General features: G+C 31.3%; 1 long non-coding RNA gene across 1 annotated transcript in view; it reads left to right on the top strand.

Moving 5' to 3' along the window:
* Window positions 1–24,868, top strand: part of LOC126733474 (uncharacterized) — a 35,205-nt gene extending 10,337 nt beyond the window's left edge. Inside the window, exons 2-3 of the long non-coding RNA XR_007659719.1 lie at window positions 23,016–23,616; window positions 24,158–24,868. This is a non-coding gene — a long non-coding RNA (uncharacterized LOC126733474). The remainder of the gene's footprint in view (window positions 1–23,015; window positions 23,617–24,157) is intronic.
* Window positions 24,869–25,122: the final 254 nt, after the last annotated feature.

The raw sequence follows: 25,122 nt of genomic DNA, 5'->3' as shown, positions 1-25,122 counted from the left end.
TTGGTTCTTGGAGTACAAGACTTGTGAAATATTATGGCATATTTTACAGTTCCGAAGTTCAAACAATAACAGTTGTTCACACAGGATTTGGTTATAAAGTATAATATTATGGTATATTTTACTTTTTTGGTTCTTGGAATACAAGGCTTGTGAAATATTATGGCATATTTTACAGTTCCGAAGTTCAAACAATAATAGTTGTTCACACAGGATTTGGTTATAAAGTATAATATTATGGTATATTTTAATTTTCTGGTTCTTGGAGTACAAGACTTGTGAAATATTATGGCATATTTTACATTTCCTAAGTTCAAATAATAACAGTTGTTCACACAGGATTTGGTTATAAAGTATAATATTATGGTATATTTTACTTTTTTGGTTCTTGGAGTACAAGACTTGTGAAATATTATGGCATATTTTACATTTCCTAAGTTCAAACAATAACAGTTGTTCACACAGGATTTGGTTATAAAGTATAATATTATGGTATATTTTACTTTTTTGGTTCTTGGAATACAAGGCTTGTGAAATATTATGGCATATTTTACAGTTCCGAAGTTCAAACAATAATAGTTGTTCACACAGGATTTGGTTATAAAGTATAATATTATGGTATATTTTAATTTTCTGGTTCTTGGAGTACAAGACTTGTGAAATATTATGGCATATTTTACATTTCCTAAGTTCAAATAATAACAGTTGTTCACACAGGATTTGGTTATAAAGTATAATATTATGGTATATTTTACTTTTTTGGTTCTTGGAGTACAAGACTTGTGAAATATTATGGCATATTTTACATTTCCTAAGTTCAAACAATAACAGTTGTTCACACAGGATTTGGTTATAAAGTATAATATTATGGTATATTTTACTTTTTTGGTTCTTGGAATACAAGGCTTGTGAAATATTATGGCATATTTTACAGTTCCGAAGTTCAAACAATAATAGTTGTTCACACAGGATTTGGTTATAAAGTATAATATTATGGTATATTTTAATTTTCTGGTTCTTGGAGTACAAGACTTGTGAAATATTATGGCATATTTTACATTTCCTAAGTTCAAACAATAACAGTTGTTCACACAGGATTTGGTTATAAAGTATAATATTATGGTATATTTTACTTTTTTGGTTCTTGGAGTACAAGACTTGTGAAATATTATGGCATATTTTACATTTCCTAAGTTCAAACAATAACAGTTGTTCACACAGGATTTGGTTATAAAGTATAATATTATGGTATATTTTACTTTTTTGGTTCTTGGAGTACAAGACTTGTGAAATATTATGGCATATTTTACATTTCCTAAGTTCAAACAATAACAGTTGTTCACACAGGATTTGGTTATAAAGTATAATATTATGGTATATTTTACTTTTTTGGTTCTTGGAATACAAGGCTTGTGAAATATTATGGCATATTTTACAGTTCCTAAGTTCTAACAATAACAGTTGTTTATACAGGATTTGGTTATAAAGTATAATATTATGGTATATTTTAATTTTCTGGTTCTTGGAGTACAAGACTTGTGAAATATTATGGCATATTTTACAGTTCCTAAGTTCAAACAATAACAGTTGTTTACACAGGATTTGGTTATAAAGTATAATATTATGGTATATTTTACTTTTTTGGTTCTTGGAGTACAAGACTTGTGAAATATTATGGCATATTTTACATTTCCTAAGTTCAAACAATAACAGTTGTTCACACAGGATTTGGTTATAAAGTATAATATTATGGTATATTTTACTTTTTTGGTTCTTGGAGTACAAGACTTGTGAAATATTATGGCATATTTTACAGTTCCGAAGTTCAAACAATAACAGTTGTTCACACAGGATTTGGTTATAAAGTATAATATTATGGTATATTTTACTTTTTTGGTTCTTGGAATACAAGGCTTGTGAAATATTATGGCATATTTTACAGTTCCTAAGTTCTAACAATAACAGTTGTTCATACAGGATTTGGTTATAAAGTATAATATTATGGTATATTTTACTTTTCTGGTTCTTGGAGTACAAGACTTGTGAAATATTATGGCATATTTTACATTTCCTAAGTTCAAACAATAACAGTTGTTCACACAGGATTTGGTTATAAAGTATAATATTATGGTATATTTTACTTTTCTGGTTCTTGGAATATAAGGCTTGTGAAATATTATGGCATATTTTACATTTCCGGCAATTATTTGTGGCAAAATATTCTGAAATAAAATATTTCCTTTTAGAAATTATTTCTACGAATGATAAAAATCTTCCTCCAGCCCCGTCTCTAGATAAGGAAGTTTTGGCATTGTTGGGAGATGAGGAGCCAATTCAGGAGTTATTTGGTTCCAAGATCCACTGCGATTTGGCAAGCAGATGGACAACATTATTGGAGAAGGGCTGAAGCGAAGAAAACCATCAAAAATTAATAGGGAAATATCTACCCGTGGAAAATTGTCCACTTTTAAAGAGTCCACGCCTTAATTCTAAAGTGGCGTCGGCTATTAATTAGCAGGTTCTGCGTCGCGACACCAATCTTGCAAGTTTGCAGGATCAAATGGGTTCTACTCTCTCAGCCCTAGGTCAACTTACTTCTGAACTATTTTCAGAAAGGGGGGGGGGGAAGTAAGCCTCAAACGGATAGAGCAAGTTAGTGATACCAGGAAATTGCTTGCGGATTTCCATCATAAATATTCAGTCATTCGACGTGATCTACTCCTCTTGAATTTACGAAAAGACCTAAAGGATACCTTGACCAATGTCTCCGTAGATGGCTGGTTATTGGGCAGCAATCTAGAAAAACGTATCAAGGCTAGCAAGGAGGTGAAAAGAACTGCCTTGGATCTAAAGCCCTTCAGTTCTAATTTTACGAGAAAACCATTATCAGGCGCATCTTTAAACTTGTACCGTCCACCTCGCGTACCAACACGCAGGGACACCACTCGGGGTGGACGTCGTCAGGGTGCAGCCATAGCCCCATCATCATCCCAACAGAGACAAAGATTGTTTCAGCGCGGCTCGAATGCACAAGCGCAGGAACGTCAATCGAGATCGAATGTTCGAATCAAAGACAGTCGCCGAAGATATTAGATAAGGTGGGTCGCTTAAAATATTTTTAACCGAATGGCAGGATATTACCCAGGATAAAAATAATTTTATCTTGGATTACTGGACTTAAATTACCCTTTATTAGAGCTCCAGTTCAAAAATTGAAATCTTCAGAACCGATTTGGTCGCTTTCTGGGAAAAAATGTCTTGAAAATTCCATTAATGACCTTTTAAAATTAGGAACTATTAATGAGTTTAATCACACTGTGGGCGAATTTATTTTCAGTACCTTTTTAGTACCTAAGCTTAATGGATCTAGCCATCTTATTTTAAATTTAAAATCTTTGAATGTTTTTATTAGAACAAAACATTTTAAATTAGAAGATAGGCGGAGTATGCAATATTGTGCAACAAAATGGATACATGTGTACCCTTGATTTAGAGAATGCATATTTTCTATTACCTATTGATAAAAAACTTTAAAAATATTTAAGGTTTAAGTTCTCAGGAAAACTTTTTGAATATAATTGTATGCCCTTTGGCCTTAGCTGCGCACCATACATATTTACCAAGCTTATGAAACCAATAATTTCTATTTTTAGAGCTAGAGGTTTCCTTTCAGTTATATATTTAAATGATTTTTGGTTATTTGGATAATCATTTGAAAAATGTTCCGAAAATGTTAAAACTACAATTTCAGTTCCGGAGCAATTTAGATTCATTATAAATTACGAAAAAAGTGTGTTAGTGCCCTCACAGCTATGTCGTTATCTGGGTTTTTAACTATAATTCTGTAGATATGACCGTTTCTCTTCCTCAAGATAAGAAACCAGTTCTTTTAAATTTAATTAAACAAAATTTGGGGAACTAGCAAGAAATGCACTATTCGCTTTTTTGCACAATTTGTTGGCAAGATAGTTTGGTGGATACTTAGGTGGTGGTTGTGTAATATCCCACATGGCTCAAATTCTATAAGAAGAGATTCATTTTAATTTTTTCAGACGCCTCCTTAACTGGTTGGGGTGCCTGTTGTAGGGATATGAAAAGTAATGATTTCTGGTCTTTAGAGGAGGAGAAGGAACATATAAATTATCTGGAATTAAAGGCAGTCTTTTTCGCATTAAAGTGTTTTGTCAACGACCTTCATGGTCATAATATTTTATTGCGGATTGATAATACAACCGCCATTGCCTATATTAATAGACCTTTTTACGAGCAGGCTCAACAAAAAATGTTCTAAATTTGTATCCTGGCATCGTGGCTTTATGGGTGGATGCCTTTACTTTAAGTTGGGAACACCTAAAATTCTATGCTTTCCCTCCTTTTTCCCTTCGGGTGTTACAGAAAATTATTCAAGATAAAGCAGAGGGTATCGTAATTGCCCCATATTGGCCTACACAACCATGGTATCCTATTTTCACTTCTCTTCAAAGACATCCTCCAGTTTTTTTCTTCAACCTAATATAAATTGACTTTTACCCGTTAATAGGTCAACACCACATCCCATATGGGCACAACTACCCTGGTTGCCGGATTTTTATCCGGCAAGCATTAGAGTCACGAGGAGTCCCAGGTTCTGCTTTAGAGGTATGCATAGCATCATTAACAGAATCTACCTTAAAGCAGTACAATACGGGCTTAAAGTTATGGTGGCATTTCTGTGGTACAATAAAAGTAGATTTTTTTTTTTTTCTGCATCGGTACCAATAGTTATAGAATTCCTTCAACTTGAATTTGAGAAGGGTGCATCTTATGGAACCCTTAATTCTCACAGATCAGCCTTAGCTTTAGTTTTAGGTCCGGAATTGGCACAGGATTTTAGGGTTACAAGGTTTTTTAAAGGTATTTTTCAGTTAAGGCCAAATAAACCAAGGTACACAAATACTTGGGATCCAGCTATGGTTTTGAGTTATTTAAAAACATTAAAAATTAAAAACATTTCCTTGGAACTTCTTACATTAAAATTGGCTATGCTACTAGCACTCAGCTCAGGACAGAGGGGGCAGACCTTATCTTTAATTGATTTAAAAAATATACAGTTTTCTGATCACAGAGTAAAAATTCAGATTAATGGAAGTTTAAAAACTTCCGACCCGAATAGGCTTCAACCCGTCATTTGTTTACCTTTTTATACGACTGATCATGATATTTGTGTATCAAAAAATGTATTACTAATTAAGTATATAAGATATGTAAGTACTTATGAAATATTTTTTGTTCGTTAATTTAGAATTTATTTTTTGTTTTTTGTGTGTTTCCTCATTGACAAATACATGAATTTAAAAAAAAAAAAAAAAAAAAAAAAAACAAAAACAGCGACTTACAATTCAGTACTGAAAATTATGAAGTTAAGTTTTCTTCTTTAAACATCTACATAGTGTTCTTATTTACGAGACGAGGACGAAATATAATTACTAGATCAAACGAACTTACCTGAAGTGAAGTTCGATCTTAATTATATGAGTCCTCGTCGAAGTAAATAAGACCCACCCTTCCCTTTGTAATTAAAATTAACCCCCTTCTTTTCTTAACTACTATAATTTTCAGCGAGATCTTTAAAGAATGAGTTGCATAGACCGAGCGGGCGGGTGTCGGGGTACCCTTGTATTGGGGCGAATTTTTTGCGTTGCTTTTAAATTCGTGGTATTCGGTAGAGTCAGGGAGACTACATAGTGTTCTTATTTACTTCGACGAGGACTCATATAATTAAGATCGAACTTCACTTCAGGTAAGTTCGTTTGATCTAGTAATTTTGTGGTCAAGAAGTGGAAACTTGAATAATAGTGGGAGCTGGCTTTATTTTGACAAAAAATTATTTTTCTCTTTTTCATGTTATCATAAATCCTTGGTAAATGGTATTTCTGTTTTGGTCAGGGAATAGCCCAAATAAAAAAGTAAAACCAGCAGTTTTGTTTAGCTACATAAAAATGCACAGTTTGGAATACTGCAATGGCTATAATACCAAAATAATTGTCAATAGAAGAGTACTAAAGCCTTCTATGTAGGTGAGATTTTTAATATTTAATTTCTGACCTTTAATTTCATTTGTTTTATATATAAAATATTACCAAGAATTCTGCCATAAAAAAGCGTTTCTATTTGACGTTAAAATTGGTATGTAAATTATCCTAACATTTTTTATAGATTTTTGTAGTACTCTAAGAATAACATATAAAATCACAATGCATCAAAATACTTACATAAACTCTAATACATCTTTTTTATAGTAACAGCATGGCTAAAGAGGTGAGAAAGGCATAACGTACATACCTGAAAACAATAAAATATCTATGAGCAAGCAGTTAATCATTTAACCTTATTATAAAGCCATTAATTAATTATACTCACTAATCTTAAAATACCTTTAAAATACTAAAGAATAAATCAATATAAAGATTGCCACTGACCTTTAAAACCGATAAAATTAATTTAATATGACCAAATACATCGATTCACCATTAACCGATCGGTATTTCATTCATAAATCTATCATCGCCGGTTTTTCCAAATAAGGCGGCCGTAATAAAAATGCGACTAGGCCAACCGGGTTCTTGAGAAACAAACAAAAGAAGGTAAATAAATAAACAAAAGGAAACGAACGTAGTTCTGATGTCATCGTACGTTCGATGGGTTTCGGGACTATCTGATTGCATAATTTAAAAAACGAACAGGTTTTGATGCAAATGAATTTGGTCGCGTTCAATTGAAAAGGGTTTTCTTAAGTACATCTTAAAGTTAAATGTAGCTGTTATAAAACCACTGAAAATGTAAATTTCTTTTTATTTTCCCAGAGAACGGGATTAAAAACCCACTTTTTTTTTACTACATATGTTTTATTTGTTTGGCTCTATAGAGAAAAGATGAATTCCATTTTTAAATTCGCTCAAGGCGATGTTTCATGCCTCAAATCCGGACCTCAAAAAGGAAATATTAAAAAAAGCAAACAACCGTTAACAGACCACGTTCTGACCAAGTGGAAATCGAACCCGAGTAACTGAGAAAAACCTGGGGGGATGTACTGGTCAGTGGCGGAACACCGTATATTATTAATTTAATATGCAAGAAAAAATTATATTATTAATTATCATCATACTGATGGTAACTCAAAATCAAGGTATTTTTAATGTTAAATAAAATAATTACTATCTGGTTTCCTGCAAAATACAATTCTCAGCATAAAACATTCATATTAAGGTTTTATTACATAATTATTTTCCCGTTTCTGTCCCATGTAGTAATGTTTAAAGGATGTTTTTTTCTATGTGTTTCAATGGTAATCTAATAAAACACCTCTTGAATTCGTGAGAGCACAACCAATGGCACCCAATACCTATATCTCATTTGACAAACTATATTGCAATATGCCTGACCTATATTTAATAAATATGCATAGAGTATTCTTTTCATATCAGTCAGATATTCTAGCAGATATTCATATACGAACGTGTGGTGACTTTAACTGGAATAAATTCAGTTAAAACTAATCAAATTTTATCTCGCAAAATTCCTGAGACCCGTCGATTTTTGTTTATTTTTTTTCAAATTTTAAGATAGTTTTTGTATTTTTTCACCTACAGGGGGGGTCCAAATTAACCCAAACTTTTTTTTTCAAATGGAAAGCCACTTTTTTTAAACTCTCATTGAAAAAAGCCCTTTTTCCTGATTAAATTGCCCTATTTACTTTTGTGATTGTCTAAAGGAGAAATTAAATAATTAAAAAAAATAAAATAAACCATTAAATAATTAAAAGTCTCGAAATATTTTGTGTTGGTAAATTTTTGGCGTGTTTGTTTATTTTATTGGTATTGAGACATTTCCTGACATTGTTGTAGTGTCAGTGTTAAAGTGAATTTCAACCAGTTGTTAAATAAGTTAACTTATATTGAAAAAATGCGTTATTTATCCGAATCCCACAAGATTGAAATCTTAATGATGATTGGTTATGGGGACAGAAGTCGTACTCAGCTAGAGGTTGTCCACTTATTCAGGCAGAAATATCCAGATTTGCCACCTATTAATCAAGGTACGGTTAGTAAAATCGAAAGCAGATTTCGAGAAGTTGGGCACGTGAGGGATGTTTCAAGACAAAGGTCTTCTAAAATCGAAGAAAACACCCAATTAAATGTATTGTTAGCGATGGAAGAAAATCCGGTAACTGCAGCCAGAAGAGTAGCTCGCGAAAACTCTATTCGTCATAAATCTGTGCTAAAAATTAAAAAGTGCAAACAAAAGTGCAAACTTATAATATGCAACCCGTTCAAGTGTTATTGGAAGACGATCCAGATCGCAGAGTTCAGTTCTGTGAATTAATGATGAACGCCATTGACGAAAATCGCATATCTTCGGAGTGGATCCTTTTTTCTGATGAGGCTACATTCACCCTAAATGGCCATGTTAATAAGCAGAACTATCGCTACTGGTCTAACGAAAACCCACACTGGGTAAGGGAAACTAATACACAATATCCCCAGAAAACTAATGTTTGGGCTGGCATAATTGGCAGGCAAATTATAGGGCCCAGATTCTTTAATGATACTTTAACTGGGGAAAGATATCTAGAATTTCTTGAACATGAACTACTTCCAGTCTTACGTGCCAGTTGTCAGTCGTAATGTACGCGAGTATTTAGATGACAATTTTCCAAACAGAAGGATTGGTAGAAGGGGTGCAATCGAGTGGCCGGCACGTTCTCCCGATATCACCCCACTTGATTTATTTCTGTGGGGACATTTGAAAAGTCAAATTTATATGAGCAAACCAGGAAACCTAGACGAACTCAAAGAACGTATTAGGCAAGAAATCCGACAAATATCTCCAGAAGTATTAGAAAATGTCAGAAACGAATTTTATTATCGTTTTGGGCTTTGCCAACAAGTAAATGGTGCTCATTTTGAGCATCTTATTCATTAAACGCAGCTTTTAATAATTTAATGGTTTTTATTTTTTTTTCGTATTTCTCCTTTAGATAATCACAGAAGTAAATAGGGCAATTTAATCTAGAAAAAGGGCTCTTTTCAATGAGAGTTTAAAAAAAATGGCTTTCCATTTGAAAAAAAAAAGTTGCGGTTAATTTGGACCCCCCCTGTAGGTGAAAAAATACAAAAACTATCTTGAAATGTGAAAAAAATAAACAAAAATTGACGAGTCTCAGGAATTTTGCGAGATAAAATTTAATTAGTTTTAACTGAATTTATTCCAGTTAAAGTCACCACACTGTATATCTAATCGAATACGTATTTAATTTTTATTATAGGAATTTCGTTCTTTAAATAAATAGCTTAAATAAATTAATCTTGGTGTTTTCATTGCGTCCTGAATCCTATATATTCTAACAAAGAATGCTTTATGGAAGCAGAAATAATGAATTATAGAACAAATATTATGTTTAAAGATGTGTCACTGAATCCTACTTTTATAAAGGAACCAGGGATTTCAGAAGCAAAAATTAACAATTTGATTGAACTAATTGAGAAAAAGAATGTGTTCTAAATGATTTAAAAAAAAACTTTAAATTATTTTCTTCAATAATCCTAACTATGATCAGCAAAAAAATTGTTGTGTTTTAGCAACTAATCATAATAAAAAGGTTTAAGTAGACTTTCGTTTTTATTTACGTTACACGGAATTTCCATTAAACGTTAAATTGAGAAATATTCTAGGCACATGTATGTATATGATTCAGTCGCGTTCTTTGAATTTTCCAAAAATTAGAAATTCCTCAATTACTTTCAACCTCTTCATGTTCAATGACCAGTTAGTACATTTTCAATTTCTACTTTTAATTCCCCCAGTGCTTAGAGTCTTTTGTAGATCACTTACTATATTTCATTGTTTCCATTAATTGATCTGACTGCTCCATACATTTTTCCTCTAATTGCTTTATGTATATCTACTTCTTATATATTATGATTTTATTCATTTATCATAACGCAGTTTATCCTTTTATCCTATCTTAAAATGGTTGCTGCTTTTAACGGATTTCTCCTAGCATACAACCCTCTCTAATATTAAGAAATCCTAACGATGTCTTGATTGCAACAGAAAACAGTAAAAAAAGGACAGTCCAAAAAAGAAATCCATTAAATACCAAAAAAAAGCCAAATTTTTTCAAATTTCCCAATTTGTAGTAGGTCAACGCCACTGAATCAAAAACATCCGTCTAAAAGTGGGTGCAGGGGCGTAACGGGGAAAAGAGGCATTGGATGTGAGTAAAGGCACGGGGGGAAAGGGGGAGGAGTAAAAGCGGATCTGGAAACTGACCGGAAACCCCGGATCCGAAGAGAAGGAAAAACTCGTGTGCGGATCGAGAGTGGAATTTATGATTCATTGGAATTTTTGTTTCCATGCTGCGAGAATTTAAAGGAAAACCGATTACACTCTGGATGCCGTTTAAATCTGCGATGTATTGGCCCCGGATCGGGGCAGCTTATATAAGACGCGCGTTTTTTTTTTTTATTTTCTTTTAAAACCGGTATTCAATATTAGGAAGATTAGATTTGTATAATTTTAGAATAAAATTTATTAAGTTTATAATAAATATTGATTAAATTTAAAAGATATAAACGTATTTGAAATGGATGCAAAAAATCAAATTCAAATTTTTTCCAGTATACTATTACAGATCAATTTACATTGTCAAAAGGTACATAATAAAATATAAAATAGTGAAAAGTGTTTCATTTATTAATAAAATCTTAAGTACTAAAAAAGCGATACCAGTTGAACAGGTAACACACTGTCGCGAAATTTATTGTGTGGATTTTGGATAAAGATGACAGAATACTAATTAGATGATAATAATAAAACTCACTAGGATTATTAACTTTAGGAAAAGAAATAATATCTGCCGTTTTCCAGCACCTAGAAAATTTGTTGGATTTTAAGAAGGTAATAATAATTAATGTTGAATGATAAGTCAAATATGAAGCTCTTAAAAATAGTATTTTATCATCAATTTCATCTTCAATAATATAGCTAAATTTAAAAGAATGCAAGGCCTGGTCGTTATTCGGTTATTTATGATTTTAAAGAGTAGTAAAACCATTCAAAACTGCACATTAAGTAGCCTTTTAACAAAATACTCATTTGATTTATAACAAAAATTATCATCCAATATTTTTGGGGATACTTTTAAGACTTAATATTTAGGATTTGAAGCGTTTTCTAAAAGACTTTGGTATCCGTTCCAAACCTGGCAAAAAATATGCTGTTTTATTACATACAATGTTTAACTTCTCATGTGCCAGAATTTTTTCTGTATAATTTGCATTAAAATTGTACGCTTGCAAGTAGAATTTGATACTATAAGGTATTAATGAGAATTACGGTCTTGAAACTGTTGGGCGCCAAAATTACTTTGTGCTCAATTTATTGCAGACTGCTTTAAAACGTTTTAAATCATAGGAACGCTTTATATTTTAGGAAAAGCACTAATTTTTCATGCTTGCTTAGTCCAGACTCCCAGTTAGAGCAAAAATTTTACAAAATCCTTTAGCACAGCCCTGGACAGTTGTGTAGGGAAGCTCTCTTTTAAATTTTATAACACTAAATTACCTATTTTAAAAAAAACATTGATTTTTCCTGGTATTATGTGCCACGATTCAGTCTAGACTAATAAACAAAGATCTCTAACCCAATTTCTTCCAGTTAGAAAACGAATTGGTTTCAAAATTCTTTATTATAGGCTTTAACAGTTCTGCAGGACAGTTCTCCTTACATTTTATAATAATAATAATAATAATAGTAATGCCAGAAACTGTTTAGGCACAAGTAAATACATATTAACAAATATCACCAAATATAAGAAAATATAATAATGACGCTTTAAAGTGAAAAAAAAACTTATTAAAATATAATAATCTGATAAAAAAAGCAAAACAAGATTATATAAATAAAAAAATCAAAAATAGTCAGTCCCATACCAAATCTCTCTGGAATGCCATAAATAATACCCTAACAAATAATAAAAAAAAAGATGTTTTAATTCTAAAGATAAAGAATGATAGAAACCAAATAACCTCAGATCCAAAAGAAATATCGAATGTATTGAATAATTACTTTGCTGACGTTGGACAAAGCTTAGCAGAGAAAATACCCTTAGTTCAACCAAGCCATAACAAACTAAAAAAAATGGCTAATTCATTCTTTCTTGAGGAAACAAATAAGACAGAAATCGAAAAAGAAATAACTCTAATAAAACCAAATAAAGCGCCTGGGTATGATCAAATAAAAGCTGAGAAAAGAAATAAAAAGAAAATAAAAATGTTAATATCCGAACCTCTAACACATATTTTTAATCTTAGTTTTAAGACGGGTACCATACCGACGGAATTGAAAGCAGCTGTAATAAAACCGACTTTTAAAAAAGAAGATAAGAAAGTAGCATCTAATTATCGGCCTATTTCTTTAATAAATACCATAGCAAAAGTTTACGAAATATTAATTAAAGTTAGATTGTCTATCTACCTTAAAAAATACGACTTGATATCAAACAGACAATTTGGTTTTCGCGAGGGCATTAGTACCCAAGACGCAATAGGCAATTTAACTAAAAACTCTACAAATCTCTCGATGGTTGTAATCCTTGTCTATGTGTCTTCCTGGATCTGGCTAAGGCATTCGATACAGTTGACCACCATAAACTGTTGGAGGACTTGGATAATATTGGAATACGGGGAACACCGCATAAATTATTTACAAATTATTTATCTGGTCGCACCCAATTTTGGGTTGCCATAGGAAATATTTTTAGCGAAACAAGAATTGTAAAGTGCGGTGTACCTCAGGGTACTATACTAGGACCTTTATTTTTTATAATTTACTTAAACTCTTTATTGGAAACAAATTTTTCAGCAGATATTATTAGCTTCGCGGATTATACAGTTTTATTTTTTACCGAAAAAAACTGGGAAATTGTAAAAAGAATTTCAGAAGAGGCTTTAAAGGATGTTTTTAATTGGTTTTCGAGTAGGAAATTGAGTGCGAATTATGATAAAACTAAATTTCTGCTTTTTTCATCATACAGAGATGGTCTTCCAAATTATGATAGGTTAAATATTCGATTGAACGATAAGATAACTTATATTTCAGCAGTACCTAGCATAAAATATTTAGGTATTACCATAGATAAACAACTTAAGTCGAATATTCATATACAAAACATTGCAAATACCTTAAGATCTTTATTGGGTAGATTTAAGTTTTTAGCTGGAATATTAAGCATTTCGCATTTAAAAATAATTTATTATGCCTTGGTAGAATCTCGTCTTCAATACGGAATTTTAGGATGGGGAGGGGCTAGAGACGTATTTTTAAAATGCCTAGAAATCGTTCAGAAGAGTATCATTAAAATTATATGTAAAAAACCTAGACTATATTCCTCAGATGTACTGTACAGTGAAACAAAAATTTTCGATATTCGTCAAATATTTTTTTATAATATTTTAACACATTTACACAAATATAAGTCAAACATTTCATTAATAACCCATCAGTATAATACAAGAAATCATCAACAGAATTCCTCACAAACCACTAGAGCTAGGAGGACAATAGGGCAACATTGTTTTTCATATCTTCTTGCCAGATGTTATAATTTTTTACCAGTAGAAATGAGAGGTGTTATTCTAGGTAGCAACTCATTGGGATTGGTTAAAAGTAGGATCAAAAAATTTATTATCCTTCAAAATAGACAGCTTATTGATGGTTTGGTAAATGTTAGAAATTAACATGCCCACTTATATGGCCCTTTAATTTTAATCTTGATCTGTGTCTTGCTTTGGTGCAGTACAGTTTTGCAAAGGACTACAAAATACAGTAGGTCTTTAGTTTGGTAATCCTGTTATAAAAATGTTTTGTTGAATTGTTTAATTTTTTTTTGTTTTGATTAGTTTTATGAGTTTTAATTAATTTTTATGCGTTGCAAATAGCATTGCAATTGCAATAGATTCATAGTTTAGATTGTTTGTTTTGTTTTGCAATTTAGGTTTATATCAAGGCGAAAAAAAATAGCAGCAAGTCCTCGCACAGCGTACTAGCTCCTGAGGGCTGGGGGCATCATGTATTTATTGCCGATGTTTATTAAATTTACTTGTATTTCTTTTGTTATATTGCATTTGAAAATAAACATTATTATTATTATAAAAATGTTAGATAATATAAGTTAAAAAATGCAAGTAGCATGAAGCAAGCACATATACACATATTTATTGCATTAAGGGATAAGGAACGGGAAAGGGAAAGAAAAGGATTAATGTCGGGATAAACACATATATATTACAAATTTAAAAAAAATTACATATATTTTTATTTTTTGTTTATTTTTTATTTATTTTTTTTTACTGGCGAGAGAATAATAATTGTACAATTTGTTTTTTAAAGGTAGCACAGGATAAGACAAATGTTGAAATGTTTAATGAGTAAACAGTATTGGCGAGATTATATGAAAAACTTCTTTTAAAAAGTTCTTTTCTATGTCGCGGAATAGTTAGGAGATGTAATTGTCTAAAGCGTCGGTATTGAGTATTTATTCAAAAGAGTTGTTTTTAATTTTAAAACGTTGTAACTAAGAGAAGCAAAATGTAATTTTCGACGATTGAACGTATTTAACTATCCTATATCCTTAAGCTTTCCATTTCCAAAAATAAAACGAAGGCATGCATTTTGCACTTTTTGAATTCTACGAGAGTCGACTTGATCTAACAATGATCCATACACGATATCACAATGATTAAAATTGGATAACACTAAAGAATCACAAAGATGCTTAGGTAAGTCTTGACCTAAAACTTTTCTTTGGTTATAGATAAGTTTACGTGCACTATATGCTTTCCTTAATTCATCAGTTATATGCTTATGAAATCGAAGATCAGAATCAATAAGAAGACCTATGATTTCGAAGTATTAGTTATTATAATAGGGGTGTCATTTATTTTTATTTTGAGTTCTTTTATGTCCTCCAAATAATGTAATTGACGATTTTGTAGGGTTTATTTTAAAATGATGTTGTTTCGAAACTGTAATTAGAAGTTGGAGGTCGATATTAATATTTTGATTTGCAGATGTTATATTATTAGCGTTAAAGTAAAAATAAAGCTGAGTATCGTCGGCGTACAAATGGTAATTACAAAATTTTAAAAAGTCTTTAAATCGGCAAGTATAAATTGTATAAAGAAGTGGTCCTAATATACTTCCTTGAGGGACCAACCGCACAAATAGAGGTATAGTATTAGATTTGGAACTTTTCAAAACTGTTTGCTGTCGACGATTACTCAAAAAAGAAGAACTGCACAATTTGAAAAGCTAACATAATGGAAGATAGACAAAATAATTTCATGATTTATGAGGTCAAAAGCCCTTGTATAGCAAAATAAGAGCACTAAATTTATCCTCATCCCACGCTTGAGAGATATCATCAGTTACGTCAGCCATAGCTGTAGCACAGCTATATCCTGTTCGAAAGCCTGTTTTAATGGCAAAATATTATTATTATTTAAAAAAATACGAAGCTGTATATCTACAATTTTTTCTAATGCTTTAGAAAGTGTTGGAAGAATGCTTATTGAGCGCAGATCTTTCAATTCCTTAGGTTGCGATATTTTAGACAAAGGTGTGACATAAGCATGCTTCCACATATCTGGAAAATATGATTTAGTTATACATTCATTTATTATATGAAGTAAAGAAGGAATCATAAATGGACAACAAAATTGAATCATTGTAATATTAAGGTCGTCGCATCCGTATGCTTTGCTTTTTATTGATAAAATAATTCTCATTAACTCTTTCCCTGTCACAACCCTCAAACTAAAAATATTTTGAGCATTATTTTTAAGATTATTTATATAAAAGTCGAGTAGACTTTGGTCTGGTTGTTTAGGATTAGTGCATGTCGATGAAAAAAAGTTATTTATTTTTATAAAAGTTAACATTAAATAGATTTAGATAGAAATTTAGTTCTTAAAAAAGCCTTTTTTTTATTGTGAAGAGCTGCTATTGTAAAACTTCGTAATTGTTTGTAATATGGGTAGTGATCTGGGTTTTTTGAAGTTTAAAATTTTTTTAAAGCCTTGTCTCTGAATTTTTGAAGATTTCTGATATTTTCCGTAATCCAGGGACCATATTTATAGTTTCTATTTCGTTTATATACCTTTAAGGGAGCGTGCCTATCAAAAAGTTGTTTTAGTCTAGTGTAAACAAATTTTACTTTGTCGTCTATATCATTCATAGTATAAATATTATGCCAAGGTAATGATTCAAGATCGTTTTGAAAGTTGGTAAGATTTATGTTATTAAAAGATGACTGTAGATTACCTAGTTTAGGATAAACACTGATTGTACTACTCATTCAGTTCAAACCCGTAGACGATATTTTGCAAAAATTTCTTTACTATTTGTTCGATTTGAATAGAGGTGAATATTCCTGGTGTATTTAAAAAATTGCAAACAAATCTTCCGACTTTGCAAATGCTATTTGATGGTATGTATTCTTAGAGAAAATTGACCTGGTAAGACAGTTGGGCGCCAAGATTGCTTTTTGTTCAATTTACTGTAACGTTTACTATTTTAGGAAAAAGCCTAATTTTTCTTGTTACCTTAGTACAAATCCGTAGATACAGACCTTTGTCCCGGATTTCTCACAGTTAGAGAAGGAATTTAGCAAAATCCTTTTGTACGGTACTGGACAATTGTTTAGGGCATTTATATTTCATGTCTCTCGGTTAACAATTTTAGTTCAAATTTGAAATCAATTTTTGCTCGATTTGCTATAATGGTATTAGACGTTATTGGAATATTGTACATAAAAGATCTATAAGATTTATATTGATGCAAATACAGGGTGAGTTTTTTAAAGTGTTACAATGCGATATGTCAAAAACGGCTGCAAATTTTTTTGTGATGTGAACGTATGGTGTGGTATTTTCGAGGATAGAGTTATTGGTCCGCATTTTTTCCAAGGTCATTTAAATGGACAGGTCTACACAGATTTTTTAAGAAATCAGTTACCTCGTCTACTAAAACAAAATTTAAATCCTAACATATGGTTTCAGCAGGACGGAGCTCCACCCCATTATGCTATACAGGCATGTTCTTATTTAAATGAGATTTTTGAAAACAGGTGGATTGGTCGAGGTGGTTCTGTCAACTGGCCTGCTCGTTCGCCAGATTTGACCCCCCTTGACTTTTTTTTATGGGGATTTATAAAAGACAAAGTAATAGCTAGTGCACCTACAACTCCAGAGGACATGAAGAACAGGATTCGTTTTGCTTGTTCATTAGTGACACCAGCAATGTTACAGCGGGTACGAAACTCATGTCAAGAAAGGATAAGAAAGTGTTTGGAAGTCGAAGGCGGTCACTTCGAACAGCTCCTTAGGCATAATACACGATAGACGATAAATAGTTAAAAAGTAGGAAATAATTTGTTTTTATTGTAGTAGAATATTCGAATTATTTTTAAATTTAATCAAAACATTTTTGATCATAATTCCGTAACCAGCAGAGCAATTTTAAAAATTTTTTGTAAACAGACTTCATATTTTATGTAGATTCGTATTTAAGAATAAAAAACACGTCATTCCATTTAAAATAAGGAAGTGACCCTCCCCCCCTCTCAGGGGGGTGAAGGGACAAATGTCAAAAATATCACAAAAAGTGCCCCCCGGTATACTTGAAATGTCACCAAAATGTCAAAAAAAAATTTGCAGCCGTTTTTGACATATCGCATTGTAACACTTTAAAAAACTCACCCTGTATAATGTAAGTTTCCTATGAACAAATATCCGTAAACACCTTGGTACTTATGTTCATTTTATTTTTCTACTCCTTTTTGATATGGGTTGCTGGAGTTTTAATACTTTTTTTGACTTTCCTACATTTTTACCCTATAAAGCAAATTTTATGCAAAAAAAAATTAATTCTGTGGAAATTTTTAAGCAACATACGATAGTTAAATAAACGTTTGTTTTTGGTATACACCCGGTACATTTTTGGTTGAACTTCTGTAAAATGTCCGCGTAATTGACGTTTAGATATTTAAAATGATGTTTATGTTATTCATGTTTAGCAATTTTTTTTTCTTACATTATATGACATATACGTATAATAAAAGTATTATAGAGTATAAAAACTACTAGCTACGTAAATCCCTTATCAATTTTAAAAACTGTATTTTTGAATCTAGATAATGTAAAAAGTTGTCTGTCTAGAACCTAAAAATGATTTTTTTTTCACAAATTAATGACTTATCTTCAACATGGTTAACCCTACCCTTAACCCCCCACCCACCCCACAGAAGTTATCAGTAAAAAATTATTTTCAAAAATCATTGTTTTCCAAAATAATACGCATGAATAACAGCTGATTTCATCGTTAAAATCTAATCTAATAACACAGTTTGTTTATTTAAATTTGACAAGATTATATATATTAATATTAATAAGTATTTAATACGAAAATAGTGCTATTAGATTGGATAATATAAACGAAAAATAGTGATTTTTCAAGGGAATTTCTTATTGCGCAAATGTTTGGGTCGAATGGGGGGTAAGGGTTGTCTTGACGAAAAACAATGTTTTTGCAGAAAATAGTATTTAATTTAGTAAAAGTAACACAAAAATTTCATCAAATATTTGACGTGTAGTAATAGAGTTTAAAAACTAGGCATGTAAGTCCAGAGTCATTTCAACTGTAAACGTAATTTTCTCTCTTTTGTAAACAGAATAATATACGTATATTATAGAGTTTAATGAATATACTTTGAACATATACGATTAATAGATACATCAAAACCAAAAATTTATTAATAAATGGTTGAATACACCTATATTTAACTATAGTAATGTATGTGTGTTACTTGGGTTCGTCATACTGAAGCATTGGCGTACCTATATCTACGATAAACTGAAGTCACGCAAAAACTACAGTGTCTTTCTTCTTCACCCTGTGTATCCTGCTAAAGCCTTTATTGCTCTTTTAATTATAGTATAGAAGCTCTACATAAATAAAATCTTACTTTGTAATGAACCATTACCCAAACACTAAAGAGTTACAGCCACTAATTTTACGTTGACTTAAATGACTTTTAACGGGATACCTTAACTGCGCCGTAATTTCGCTCGACTTTGGCCTAATCCTTCATCGAAATCGGTCAGTAAAACTCAACCCCCCTTACCTCCTCTTTCCCCGCGTTCGCCTAAAACTTAATTAAAAACAATTAATCTGATGACTTATAGCCGGGTCGTAAAAAATATGGCCCATCGAAGTAATGAAAAGACGCATTTTCCTTTTTTTTATATCTATATAAAGGGTAAATGTCTTGGAATAAACGCGACATAATTAAGGTCAGTTTATAGGTATTTGGGAGGTTATCGCTAGGCGGTAACTTCATAAATGATCAATTTATTAGTTTAGTTTAGAAGAAGGGTCATTAGACAGGGGTGGAAATAGGTTATTGTCGGGATAGGTTATACCACTTAAATATATTAAATGTTATAGAGAAGTTTTATTTAATATCTCGTATACTTTGACATAACATTATTGAACTTTCTTGTGGCATAACCGTATTGGATACGTGCCATTTTTTTATGAATAAAATATTGCTGAAAAATTTTGTCATTTAGCCATTTTTTTTTGGTGGTTATGCTATTTAAAACCGGCTGTTTAACATCCAGTATGTTTAAAGCAATTTGAATCTGGAAAATCAGCCATTTGCGCACATGAAGTGTTAAACAATAGTGAAATCCTAACCTAAGTCCTATATAGGGAATAAATTATATGCTAGTAAACTATATCAAGATATGATACAGTAAAAGTGAGTCCTATGGTTGGAACCTTTGGTGTAACCCTCAATCCCGCCTGCATGTGTTTTTTCTGTAAACATAGGTTCATAGTTATATTAGTAAATACGTTTTTGTTTTAGTTCTTAGATGTCCTTATATAGCTTCTTGTCTTATTTATATACTTAAAATTGTTCCAGGGTTCTGTCATTTCATATGTACTATATTTTTACGGGTACAGACGAACGTTCATAATTGAGGAATTTGCCATTCTAAACACTATCAAAATAAAAATTATAGTATAATTCAATAATTGGTAGATATAACGAATTTGAATTTGAATCACGAGCCTGATTCATTATAATTGAAACTTCTCTTTTAATCTTCTTCTGAAGATGCGAACATCATTGGCGAAACACGTGTATAAAGTAAAATAAAGGGTTTTGGGTAGTAGTAAAACTGTCTCATAGTCTAATCATAGAAGTTAATAAGGAAGAATTTTTCAATAAATTAGTAGAGAAAGTTGCAGAGCTAAAGCAAAATACTAAAAGAAAATATTCTTTCTCTTGAGATAATAAAATATCGACGGGTATGGACTAAGCAAGCAGGAAAAATCAGTATTTTTCTTAATCTATGTAATCTAAAATCATGAAATTTTAAATAGAGCTGCTTATTTTCGGGTCTAGACTAAGCGGGCAGAAATTATCAGTGTTTTTTTCCAAAATAGAAAAAGTTTTTAAATTTAGAAAATCTTCTATGGCATTTTACAATAAATTGTTATATTAATTAAATATTAAAAAATTGCTAAAATAGGTAACTTTGGCGCCCAACCACTTTAGTTCTCACAATGATCTGATACCATCCAAATGCACTTCCATGCAGATTACATGCAGAAAATATTCTGACAAGTAGGACTTTTTTTTGAATAAAAAAATTAAAGCAGCAACTATAAATATTTTGCTTTTTATGTCATGATCCTATAGAAGCTCCAAATTTTCAAAAAAAATTAAATAGTTTTACTTTACTTAGGCAGATTCTCTAAATCCCTAGAACTGCCTAAAATTGGAAGGTTCGTTTGGAATTTTTAAAAAACCCCAGGAATATTCACGTCTATTACAGATCACACATATAGCAAAGGCATTTTTTTGTAGCATCACTTCATAATCCCCAATAGGATTTTTGTTGAATAGTTTTACTTTACTTAAGCAGATTCTCTAAATCCCTAGGACTGCCTAAAATTGGAAGGTTCGTTTGGAATTTTTAAAAAACCCCAGGAATATTCACGTCTATTACAGATTACACAAATAGCAAAGGCATTTTTTTGTAGCATCACTTCATAATCCCCAATAGGATTTTTGTTGATGTAAAACTTAAAATGCCTAATAAACAATTTATAAAAAAGAAAACTTAAAGGAAAACATTGAAATTTAATGTGAGGCATACAATATACCTCATAACCGCATTACTGTGGTTATACATAAATAAATATTGTCGAACTATTCTTGACTGAAAAAATTAATTTTAAATATTATACTTACCCCCCCCAACCACCCCAAAAATTTGTCCAGTAAGAAGTTTTTTTGAAAATTCAGCGTATTTTGTTCTTAATTTCCAATCTAATAGCACTGTTTTTGTATTAAATATTTATTAATATACATATATATAATTATATCAAATTTAAATAAATAAACTATGTTATCCATATTAACGGCGAAATCAGCTGTTAATCATGCGTATTTTATTTTGGGAAATAATGATTTTTGAAAACCATTTTTTACTGGTAAGATTTATGGGGTGGGTGGGGGGTTAAGGGTAAGATTAATAAAAAACAGTTTTTTTTTGCAGAAAATAATAGCCTGAAAAAAAATGCTTTTTATGAAAATTATAAAAATTGACACGGAATTTATATATCTAGTTTTTAACCTCGATTACTACACCTCAAATATTTGATTTAATTCTTCTAAAAAATTACTGTTTTTCATTTATATTATCCAATCTAATAACGTTTTTTTTATATTAAATATTTATGTATAAAATTACAGCAAGTTTAAATAAACAGTGTTATTTAATTAAATATTTTCTGCAAAACATTGTTTTTCATCAATACAACCCTTACCCACCTCACCCAACCCAAACATTTGTCCAGTATGAAATTATTTTGAAAACTCACCGTTTTTCGTCCATAATATCTGATCTAATAGCACTGTTTTTGTATTTAATATTTATTAATATACATATATATAATTATATCAAATTTAAATAAATAAACTGTGTTATTAGATTGTATATTAACGACGAAACCGACTGTTAAGCATGCGTATTGTTTTAAAAAACGATGAATTTTGAAAACAATTTCTTACTGGTAAGATTTATGGGGTGGGTGGGAGGGTAAGGGTAAGGTTAATAAAAAACAGTTTTTTTGCAGAAAATAATTTCCTGAGAAAAAAATGCCCTTTAACAAAATTATAGATGATAAAAAAGTCTATAGTTTTTGCATCTATACTTTTCTTACATAAGCATGCCGAGTCTTATAAACAGTGCTCTAAAAAAATGTCTGAAATACGCCACTGACTTTTATGTAAAAATATCTATTATAAGCAGTTTCCATTTTTTCAGACACAGTGTACACATACACACTATTCATTTGTACTATATCCTTTGTAAAAAAATGCGTTCTTTCTGATTCTGCATTAAAAAATTGTGGTTTCCATTTAAAAAACATATTGATGACGTCATATCTTTTTTTTTAATTACCCTGTACATTTAATTTTCACGTAGAAAAACCCTAAACCCAATATTAAAATCGACGGGTTCGGGCATTTTTTTCAGAAACCGCCTATTTCATTTTTATTGAATTTATCCGCTACTTTACGGATGCACTGTATCTATATAGGGTGTCTCCTTTTTCATAGGGACAGTATTGCTATCTCCTATACTATAAAAGATACTAGGGCGGTTATAGATACAGTGTATATAATGCGTTTAGGGTATATGCAAGAATTTTTTTTTCTTACTTGAATCCATAGCTATGATGAATTTAGCTTTCGCTCTTTCATCTATAAGCTTTGCCGCAGCAAGAACCTGTGCTTAAATATTCTTAACAAAGAGAACCAACTTAGGCGCGATATTAGTATTAATTTTGTATCTACTGTTGTACCCCATTAATAATTCAACGTTTTCTTTCTATTTCAGCTCCCCAAAAAAAGGACCATACAAGATGCACGCCGGACTTACATATTACATCGGCCATTCGACCCCTCACCTCGGCACTTTCTAAGTACAAACCGTTGTTCGTTTTCACGATTTAAATTTTAAATCGCACGCGCGCGTGGCGCTGATTACCGGCGCGTTTATTTCGCCGTCGCGGTGACGTCGTCCCGGCTGACGACGGCGCGACGCCGTCCCGACACATCGCCGCCATCGCGAAACATATCTCGGATTCGGCCGAGGTAATTTATCAGAACTGGAAGTCGAGAAATTTGGTACCGTCGGATTTGATTAACTGCCACGGGGCCGGAGAAACTGCCAAATTAGGGCTTACCCTAAAGACTTTTATCTATAGTCCTCTAAAAAAACCGAAAGTGCTGTTTGAAGAAAATTGGTCCTACACCATTTTTCAGGGATGCAGCAAAGAATTTTGCAAAATTTTTACCTTACCTGGAAAAGAAAACGGGTTATAGAGTTCTTCGAAATCCTACGAATAGTCAAATGATTCAACTAATTAACCTAAAGTTATAAATATTAATAAAGAGGTTCTTTACATAGCTGCTCAGAGCTATACAAAAGGATTTAGGTAAAGTCTTGCTTTTACTAAGAAAAATCTGAAACAGGGTCTTGGTCTAGAAGGAGAAAGAAATATTAATGTTTTCTCTAAAGTAGGTAACCTAGAGCCAGAAATTTTAAAGAGAGCTAACCCACACAACTGTCTAGGGCTATGCCAAATGATTTTGCAAAATTCCTTGTCTAACTGTAAAAAAATCTGGGATAGAGCTCTTTGTCTACGGGTTTGGACTCTGGACCTGGTTCCTAAGATAGAAATCGTCTTATCGCATTTTACAATGAATAGTACAAGAAGTTATTTTGGCGCCCAACTGTGGGTTATTTTTTCGCAACAATAATTGGCTAATTTGTTTTATATAAATGAAAATGCATAATTTTAAGACTAGTTAAATAACAAAAAAGTTTTTTATCAATTTTCTTGAGATATCGATCCTGATAAGGGCTATTGTTGAAATAAAATGCCTTTTAAGTTACCACCGAGCTTTCAGAAATGTTTATTTTCTTCTTCAGGGCTAGACATTTATAAAAAAAATAATATATAATTATTTTTGTAGGTTTGCTTGCACAGTGGATCAGGCCTATTGTAGTTAGCTACCCAGAGATCCGACCAACACCATCCAACAGAAAGCCAATAAACTAATAACAAATCTAAAGAATCAAGGACATTTGACGGAAGAGATAGCTAAAAATCTGAGATTTTATGGACAAACCTCACCTAAATTTTATGGCTTACCAAAAATTCACAGCAGATTGGCAAAGTTTTTGACTGATATACTGGAACAATCATGAAATAGGAATAACGATTATTATATAAAAGATACTTTTGATTTTGCCAATTTCATCAATGGTAGACAATTACCTAACAATTATGTACTTCAATTATGTTGTATCACTATTTAGCAATATTCCTTACGATTAGTAGAGATTAGTGAAAGAGGATACTGGAATGTAATTTGTGAACAAATTAGTATCAGTTTTATTAATTTTTCAACTATTTTAAAGTTTATTTTTGACACTACCTATTTCAAATTTGATAATAAATTTTATAAATAAATACTGGATACTCTTATGGGAGCTACTATTTCACTGATCTCACAATATGTAATGGACAATTTACTAAAGTGTTGTGTTCCTAAACTTTCTTTTCAACTACCTTTCTTAAAAAAGTTTGTTGATGACACAATCTGTGCTGTACCTGAGGATGGCATTGATGAGATCCTTCGGGTTTTCAATAGTTATTATCCCTTTATACAATTTACTGTAGAAAACATAGATCATAATTGTGTACCCCTTTTGGACACCAAAGTCATAAGAAATGACAACAGCCAAATAATACCGATCTATATACAAAACCAACAAGTTCTGGGCGATATGTTAATAATTTTTCTAGCCACAGTACAAAAATCAAAATAAACACAATATTAGCTTTAAAAATCCGAATAGAGCGGATATGCCATGAATCTTTAAAGCGGGATAGTCAAGTCAACCAACTTTAAAAAAAAAACCTCTTAAAAAAACT

Source organism: Anthonomus grandis, chromosome 2 (genome assembly GCF_022605725.1).
Source record: "Anthonomus grandis grandis chromosome 2, icAntGran1.3, whole genome shotgun sequence".
Taxonomy (NCBI): Eukaryota; Metazoa; Arthropoda; class Insecta; order Coleoptera; family Curculionidae; genus Anthonomus; species Anthonomus grandis.
The sequence above is the reverse complement of the archived record's forward strand: the minus strand, read 5'-3'. Positions and strand labels throughout refer to the sequence as shown.